Genomic DNA, 9,586 nt, shown 5'->3' with positions numbered 1-9,586 from the left:
GGTGTTCAGCAGAAGTGGAGAATCAGTCGGTAAATCAGCCCAAGGCCATGGCACAAGGCTACTAAGAGTCATATAGAGAAATAACTTCTACTTTCTAATCTACCCAGAAATGTTAATGGACTGACAATTGCATTAATTCAGGGCTGCAATGTTTCCTATTGCAGTAATCTCCTAAACTGTGGCTCTCAAAATTGCTGCATATAAAAATTATTATGGGAACTTTACAATTCCAAGGCTGTACCACAGACTGATTAAATTCTAATTTCTGAGAGTGGAACCTGGGCATGAGTATTTTTTAAAGCTTTCTAGATGATTCCTATATACAGACAAGTTTGAGAACCAGTGATCTAAGTGGTTTCTTGCCTCTAATTTAGTATCCTCATTATCTATCCTCCTCATTCCCCAAGAATGATGAAATTCACTTGTAAAATATCCTTCTAAAGCTCCCCATTGGCCACAGACTGCAAACCAACAGAATAACTTGGTCTGCTTATTAAAATACAGACTCTAGTCCCCACTTCAGACCTACTGAACCAGAGTGGTGGATTAGAGCAATAATTTGCATTTTTAATAGTCATACCAGATGATGTCAATGAATCTTCAATTTGAAAGCCTCTAATCTCCATGATAAAAGTCAAATCCTTTAGCATGGTGAAAAAGTGTTTCCTATTACAGCTCTTGCTTGTCTTTCCAGATCTATTTTGCTGAACCTCCTCCACCTGCCTTCTTCCCAGCACTCTATGCTCCAACAATTTCAAATTTGCCTCTCAACTTGTTGTCCTCCACCTGGAATATCCTTAGGTAAATCACTTAACTTCTCTTAGCCTATTTTCTCATCTGTAAAATGGGAGTTATAATATGCATATTTGGGGTTGTTTGATGATTAACTGAAATAATATATTTCAAAATGTGTAGCTCTGGGCCTAGTCCAAAGAAAATGCTTAATGCTTATTCATTCACTAATTCTACAACATGTAAAGTTAGAGAGTCTGGGCAGAGTTGTGCTATATAATGTTAAAGAAGTATTGACTGCAGAGCTACTGCCTGAACCCAAGAATGACAATCCTACCACACTAGAGTAAGCATATTTGCAATACGAAAAAAAAGTGGGGAGGAGAAATTGCCGTGCTTTAGGATTTCACAGGCCACCCATCAAATGTACTAAAAAATAAAATAATCCCTCAAAAAATGGGATGCCTGATCTCCTTAGCTCCAAGGCAGCTTATTCAAGAGTGAAGTTTTCAGGCTGAATAAAAAATGCCCATATTAAACACTAGGTTAAATTCAGTCTCCGGCCTAAAGGTCCTTGCAATCTAAAGGAAACAGCATACAAAGATGGACACATGCACAAGGAGGAATTTATAAAGTTATTTTTAAAGCTTTGTTATTTTCTTACTGTATCCAATACTCTTGACTGACAAACAGAAGGAGGAAAAAATGTCAAGAAGAAATTTTCTCCCAGTCCCTATGCACCCCAAATATTTATTTAGTTATCATCTGACACTTAACACTAATTTGTTAGTATGTCTTTTGTTTTATAGACCCATAATAAATCACTGAGTTTCTTGTTAATAATAGTGATGATGATGATGATGATGGTGATGATAATGAGAGCTGACAGGTTTTGAGTATTTACTAGGTATCAGGCATTTAGCTAAGTGCTTTAAATATGCTATATAATCTAGAGAACATCAGTTGGAGATAAATATCTCCATTTTTCAGATGAGAAAAGGAAAACAAAGATAAGCTATTTTGCTTATCTAAGGTCCTTCTGTGTGATCTCTGCAGATTAAAGATCTAAGTAATGTCTCTTTAGCCCTAAACCCTTAACTACACTCTTAACTACAATAAAATCTGTGTCACCTCTAGTAATAATAGTTTAATTATTTTCTTTGCAACAAAACTGCTTTAGAAACAGACAACTACTAATCACTGGAGGAAATCACTTCCATAACATGTGAAGACCCAACATTTGCCAGATGATCATAGATCTGGTCACTGGCTTGACTTGGTAGTTACCAGCATATACCAGTTTGGGATTCTTCTGCTGATATTAGAAGAAACTGAAAAACTCTCCAACTGCTCATCATATAGTCTGCTCAGAATAAATGCTGTTCTCATTACTCCTTTGGGCAAACTCTTAAATTGGATTGAGATGTTGGTTTGGGGCATTAGCTATAGCTTGATTTTTCTCCTTTCATAATGGACAAATCATTATACATAGAAATCTAAAAAATTCTGCAGACCCCTTTATGGCAAGAATATGAAATCTTGCTTGTTTTGTCTTGTGTTTTATGCTACTCTTCTCTGACAAGCCCATCACCATAAAAATGGCTACTGAACTGGGAATATTTTCAAATAAATTAACTTCAGTGTATTTTGTTTATACTTATGATTTATTCAAGATATTGTGCTAGGAAGTGCAAGGTGACAGTGATATGGCATCTAAAGTAGCTTAACATTTAGCAGAGAAATAAATGTTTATACAATTAACCATGTCTAATGTGATAACTTCTATAGTGGTGCTTGGAACAATGTCTATAATAATATAATGAAGAGGGCAACTGATTTTTCCTAGAGAAGGAATTTTTAAGATTATTTTTAATAACAAAAGAATACTTATAGAAGAGATAAAATCTGATTTTTAAAAATCAGCATGATTGTGTCTTGTAAAGGTGGGAAAAAAGCATTATAGGCAGGGGTAATGGAACAAAGGATAAAACTAGAAACAACGGGAGATTCCATAGAAGAACAAGAAATCAAGACAATTGGAAAGGTCATTACAGAGATTGATAGTTTGCCACTTGGTAGAAATGCTGCAGGGAAAATTCAAATATCAGATGAGTACTTGGACCAGAAAATTCATAATATTTGCAAACCTGACCTTTATTACTGGATGCTGCACAGACAAATGAACATGCAAAATCTCAAGCTTCCAGGAAACACTCAACTTCATGACTCTTAGACTCGTAATGTAGTAGAATAGCCTTCAGTTTGGGAAAGATAACTTACCCAAATTATCACAACAAGACTTCCCTGGACTCCTTATCATCCATTTCCTCAGGCATGGAAACACAAATACCAGCAGCAGAAAAACTGAGAATTCCTCAATTAAGACCAACTTACATCAAAATCAAAATAAACTCCAAACACTGAAAAGAATGATATAATTGAGTACCAGGTTCTGATTCTTATAATTTTTTACCTGATTAAGGTTCACATTATATAAATTTAGACATGTTTTCCGTGGTCATTGTAATATATGCCATACACATGAGAAACCTCTTTGCTTTCTTTTTGTTATGCTAGCTAGGAAATTGCCTATCTTCTCTTATGATTCAGGACTTGTAATCATTTAAAGAATCTAAATGCTTAGTTTATAATGGGGTGTATTACTCTGTGTAATAAGGTTTATATAATTTTAGCAAAGGAAAGATCTTGAATCTATGAGCTTGTAATCTGGGCTGATACTAGAGGAGCAGTACATGAGAGGTACTCACCTAGAGACCACTCCCACTCTCTTTCATGTCAGAATACCAACTTTTGTGTTTAGTTTTGACTATGATTTATAATCTTTGAATTTTATGTGTTTCTAGAAGTCTTTTTAAACTACGTATTTATAGTCTTTTTATTTATCTTTTCTCCCACTTGTTCTACAACTATTTAGCTTATTCAAAGTCCCATGTTTGTTTCCTTATTCTTTTTCCAAATAGGAACAATTACATATTCATAATTTAGAAACAAATACATCCATATATAAACCCTATTCTCATTTTTAAAAACTATAAAAATCGGCCGGGCGTGGTGGCTCATGCCTATAATCCCAGCACTTTGGGAGGCCGAGGCGGGCGGATCACGAGGTCAGGAGATCGAGACCATCCCGGCTGTTGTGGTGAAAGCCTGTCCCTACTAAAAATACAAAAAATTGGCTGGGTGTGGTGGCGGGCACCTGTACTCCCAGCTACTCGGAAGGCTGAGGCAGAAGAATGGCGTGAACCTGGGAGGCACAGCTTGCAGTGAGCTGAGGTCATGCCACTGCACTCCAGCCTGGGCAACAGAGTGAGACTCTGTCTCAAAAAAAAAAAACAAAAAAAAACAAAAAAAAAAACTATAAAAATCAAATATATACTATTATATTCCTATTTGAATTACAACCATCTAATATTTTACACTTTATATTCTGTCTTGTGTGAGTATCATTAAGGATCTGTGACCTTTCACAGACTCAGTTTGTTCCAACTGACCCTAACAATAACCCCAATAACAAGAATATCAGTAATTACATTTAATATTATTATATATTCAGATTTTTTACAACTGACTAGCAGGAATTAATTTGTTAGCAACTTTGTCAGCATTACCCTGACGTTTACAAACTATTCTTGCTTCCACGCGTTTAACTCCTTTTCGAAACTCCATTTAAATGATGACAAAGTTATCAGAAGGGTAAAATCCTCAAGGAGAAAGGAATCAGAAAAATGATGAGAAATGTCTACAAAATGTTTGAAGTTGGGAAACAAACTCACTTTCTCTTAGAAGTTAAGTCTGCATTTGTGGAGAAGCAAAGTGGAGGGTGGGGAGTCAAGAAATAATCCAGTTTATGCCTTTGAGCTCTGAAAAACACAGGACTTAGAGACATATATTTCAGGAAGATGTAGGTGGGACTGACAGGAAGATTAGTTGAAAATTTGCATTTGAAGAAATTAGAGTGCTAGATACCCTCATCCACCCAACAGAGCAGGGCCACTATCAGACCAGTCACAGGCAAATGCCTGAAGACTCACTCTCTTAAACCAGAGGGAGCTTGGGCAGAAACACTAGAGCTGAGGGAGCGGTCATGAAAACAAGATGGCTAAGTGAGCATTTACATCCTGATGTGTGAGAACTCCAGCCTCTCCTCCCTTTGGCCCTGGACCAGCAGACTTGCTTATATTCCTCAGGCAGACCATTAGTGGGTGCATTTTTGAGAAAAGCAACCTGCCCAAGAGCAAAGACCTAACAATAACTGTCTTGTCACTTTACAATGAGCTCACTTTACGAGGAACCCAACATCCCCATTTCTGGTTAGCTCCTTTGTGCTTCACACTTTAACATGAACAGGCATTGACGGATCACTAAACCTTCGAGACAGAAACAAAGTAAATACATAAGGAAAAAGAAAAGTGGAGGAAACAAAGACAAAAGCAGAAAAGACTTCTAAATAAATAATTTAATAGTCTCAAAGAAAAAGGGAAGATATTGCATTCTTGAAATGAGAATAGGAAGTCTGAAAAAAAGAAACACTCAAATTCTGAAAGAGGTCTTGGAAAAAATTTTTAATGTTGTCAGAAATAAAAAGGTTAATAGAAGGACTGGGCAATAAAAATATAAAGTTGGGGCCAGGTGCAGTGGCACACGCCTGTAATCCCAGCACTCTGGGAGGCCAGGGCAGGCAGATTACGAGGTCTGGAGTTCGAGACCAGCCTGGCCAACATGGTGAAACCCCATCTCTACTAAAGATACAAAAAATTAGTTGGCATGGTGGCGTGCACCTGTAATCCCAGCTACTCAGGAGGCTGGGGCAGGAGAATTGCTTGAATCTGGGAGGCAGAGGTTGCAGTGAGCCAAGATCACGCCACTGCACTCCAGCCTGAGCGATATGGTGAGACTCTCTCTCTCAAAAAAATAAAAAATAAATAAAGTTGGAGAAATCTCCCATAAAGCAAAGCAAAAATCCTAAGAGATTAAAAAAGAAAGAAAAGATGTTTAAATGAGTATGTGAATACTAAGAGTTCAGAAAGAAAGAACAGAGAAACAGGAAGGAGAAAATTATCAAAGACTAGAGACAAAAAAAATTCCCATAACTGAAGGGTATGAGTCTTCAAAATGAAAAGCCCTAATGAGTGCCTATCACAATGAATATGAGAACAAACACACATACACACAGAATTTGAGCAACATTATCACGGAATTTCAATACACTAAGGATAAAGAGATCTTAAAAGTTTCTAGTGATAAGAACTTAACATGTTTTTCTAGTGAGGAAAAAAATCATACAAAATGTATTAAAAATTAGAATGACACCAGATATTTTAACAGCAACACTGGCAACTAGAGGACAATGCAAAAATAACCCTCATAATTCTGAGGAAAAGCAATTTGATTACAGAATTATCTTTCCAATCATATTCCCAATCAAGTATGAGGGTAGAAATAAAGATTTTTACACTTAAAAAAGATCTAAAATATGTATTGCCTCCCACTGGCATCCTTTTTCAGGAAGCTACTGAAGGATGTGCTCCACAGAAACAAGGAAGGAAAGAAACAAAATGTCACATGAGAAATGTACACGTAGTATACTATATGACTTGGCTGTGAAATGTATATCTAGATATCTGCATCCACATATCATAAAAACACTGAATATTTTATTAACAAAAATTTTGATATAACTGTCATCAGAAGGGGGTAAAAGAAGTGTGAATAGAGTGGTAAAAACAGAACTAAATCCTAAGCTCCTCTAGCAGGAACTCTAAGATAATGTCTATAACTAAAAAAACAAAGAAATAACCATAGTAATGTATTATTTAAAAATGTAGAGGAAATTCTAAAAACAAGAGGGAAAAAGTTAAAATTGGTGCATCTTAGGATAGGAATCAGAGTTGAGAGGAGTGGCCAAGGTGACTGCTAATTTTTATTAAAAGTCCTGCAGAAAAATGTACTACTTATTACCAATTTAAAAAATAGTAAGATGATAGGAAAAAGAGCTTCTTTAACCTTATAAATGGTTTTTACTAAAGATATTTTAAGCATTTATATATATTCTTATTAAAGTTATTTACTATCTCTCTTTCCTTAACACTGTACTGGAGTTTTCAGTCAATCTCATAAAATAAGAAAAAGAAATAAATATTATAGAGATTGGTAAGGAAGTAATACTCCTTTATTATTTTTAGATAGCAGAATTGTCTGTGTAGAAATGCAATAGAAATTCTAATTAATTAATGAGAATAAGATGGTTCATTGAGATTTTTGGATAAAATATTAGTATACTGAGAATTTGTCTGTTGTAGGGCCTCAACACTTGCTATTTCCTCTGCTAGGAAGGATTTTCCCTCAAGATACTGAGTAACTTTCTTCCTCATCATATTCATCTTTCTGCTCAGAGATGCCTTTCCTGAATCTTATTGCTCCAAGTCATGTTCTTTCCCCGTATACTATCATTTTTTGGAGCATTTGTGAATATTCACTAATAACAGACATCTTACCCCATTGGACTGGAAGCTCCTAGAGAGCAAGACCAACTGTCTTGCTTACTACTGTATCCTCAACAATTACTTTAGTGCTTGGCACAGAGCTAAGGCTAAATTAATACTTGCCATTAATGTCAAGGATTAATGATGAGCATGCAGCAGTGGAGGCAGCATTAACTACTTAGAAAATATAATAGAACAAAAAATAACATTGATTATAGAGAATAAATACTGTAAACCAATAATACATTTCATAACAGGTGTTCAAAGTCTTTATGGAGAAATTTAAGAAAAAATTCCAGAAAGACTTAATTGAATTTCTCATTAAATGAAGGGATGTGGCATGTTTATTTGTCATGTACAGGAAGATTCAGTTTTATAAGGATAAATGATCTCAACATCAATATATAAATTCCATAAAATTCCAGTGTAAATCCTGTTGGAATCTTTCATGGAACTTGACAAAGTGATTCTAAAATTCATTTGGAAAGCATAAAGGACTAAGATAGGTAAGATATTCTCCAAGGAAAAGTGGAGTAAAAACTTGCATAGCAGGATAAGAAAGATGCATTGAAGGCAGAATATTAAAACAGTGCAGTAGTGGTGGAAATATATGAATGGAATAGTAGAATAGAGAGGTGGAAAATGGAACCAAGCTCATATGAGATTATCTGCTTCAAATTTGTGCAAAAAGTGTAGATTTTCTCCATATATGGCATTGAGAAAAATGGCTTTCCAAAAATAAAAGTAAAAAGTCTCACACAGTGTCTTAGCTTGGCAGACCCTGAGATGAAGACTTGGGTGCAAGCAGTTTACTTGGAAGGGAATCTTTGGTGGCTCAAGTGAGGAAGTGGGAGGAAGTGAGAAGAGTAAAGTTAACAAAAGGTGTGTTAATGAACAGATTGCTGTTAATGACAACTGGAGCTTAATCCTCACTGTGAATTTGGAGAAAACATGTGGCATATACTCCTTAAGATTGTCCTCCAGAAGATGGGAAACTGTAATATTTATCTATGGATCCCATTTTTTTTTCCTGCCTCAGGTTTATTTGTACAAATAGCATAGGAGAACACCAGCCCTATGCAGACGGCAGCCTGGGGGGTCACATCAGTCCTTCTGTCCTCACGTTGGCAGACAGAGATCTCTACTCTGAAGCCTTTGTAAGGGCCTGGGCACCTTTGGGAGCCTGAGCTGGAACTGAAGCTGGAGCTGCAGCCTGGGCCTTGGTTTGATCCTTGGCCTTGGCCTTTGGCTGGCACAGCCTGAGCCCCTTGGCAATGTGGGCACGAGCACACTTCCCAAGCTTGGGGTGGGCAATATAGGCAAGTCAATCGAACTTGCAGCTGACACTCTTTGGGACGTTGGGCTTAACCTCCTTGGACTTTACAAGGGCCTTGATAGCCTTGGCAAGTGCACTCATGGCCTTGGCACTGTTGGCCTGCATCTTCTTAGGCTCTTCTTGTGCTTCTTGGCAAAGCACATGCTTCTTAGGAACTTGGGGTCCACCCCCTTAAGAGATTCGTAACTTTGTGATCAGGGTTTCTTGATGCCATTTCTGGGCCATTTTTGAGACTGGTTGTGTGTGGTGTGGTTCTTGGACTTGGCCATATCTGCACCCTAAGCCGTGGCTCCTGAAATGCCTAGAACTGCTCTAGATCTCATTTTTTGAAGGTTGCCCCAGGGGCATCAACTCCCCCAACACCTGTCCAGGATCTTGATACCTGTCTTGTGTCAGAGAAAGCGCCCATGCACAGAAGAGAGATGCAGATACTTTTAAGGGGATAGTCAGCTTGCAGAAATTCTCTTAAGCTGCAGGAGAGCTTAGGTAGGTGTAGACAATATCAGCAGCATCTGCGACACACACTATAAACAAATAAAGCAAAAATGAAGTCTAAATATATACAAAGATTTTAATGTGAAAAATATAACTAAAACTATTAGGAGAAAATATTGAGCAGGGTGCAGTGGCTCATATCTGTAATTCTAGTACTTTGGGAGGCCAAGGCAGGAGACTTGCTTGAGGTCAGGAGTTTGAGACCAGACTGGGCAATGTAGCAAGAACCTGTCTCTACAAAAATAAAAATTAGCCTGACGTGGTGGAAGCATGCCTGTAGTCCCAGCTACTGGGAATACATGATATTAATCAATTCAGATCACAAATGCATAAGATCGCATTAAAAAAAGCAAACAGCACAGTATTATGTGTGGTATAATACCAATTATGTAAATTTAAAAATATGTACAAAACAATTAAAATATTGTTGATGAATATATCTGTAGTGTTTTATTAATATTTTCTAAAGATGTGCTGAATCAAAGATGACTAAATGTTAATATTTTTTCATTTTGGAATG

General features: G+C 36.7%; 1 pseudogene; it reads right to left on the bottom strand.

Moving 5' to 3' along the window:
* Nucleotides 1-8,091: 8,091 nt before the first annotated feature.
* Nucleotides 8,092-8,855, bottom strand: LOC100441815 (large ribosomal subunit protein eL29-like; annotated as a pseudogene).
* Between the last annotated feature and the right edge of the window lie 731 nt (nucleotides 8,856-9,586).

Source organism: Pongo abelii, chromosome 7 (genome assembly GCF_028885655.2).
Source record: "Pongo abelii isolate AG06213 chromosome 7, NHGRI_mPonAbe1-v2.0_pri, whole genome shotgun sequence".
Taxonomy (NCBI): Eukaryota; Metazoa; Chordata; class Mammalia; order Primates; family Hominidae; genus Pongo; species Pongo abelii.
The sequence above is the reverse complement of the archived record's forward strand: the minus strand, read 5'-3'. Positions and strand labels throughout refer to the sequence as shown.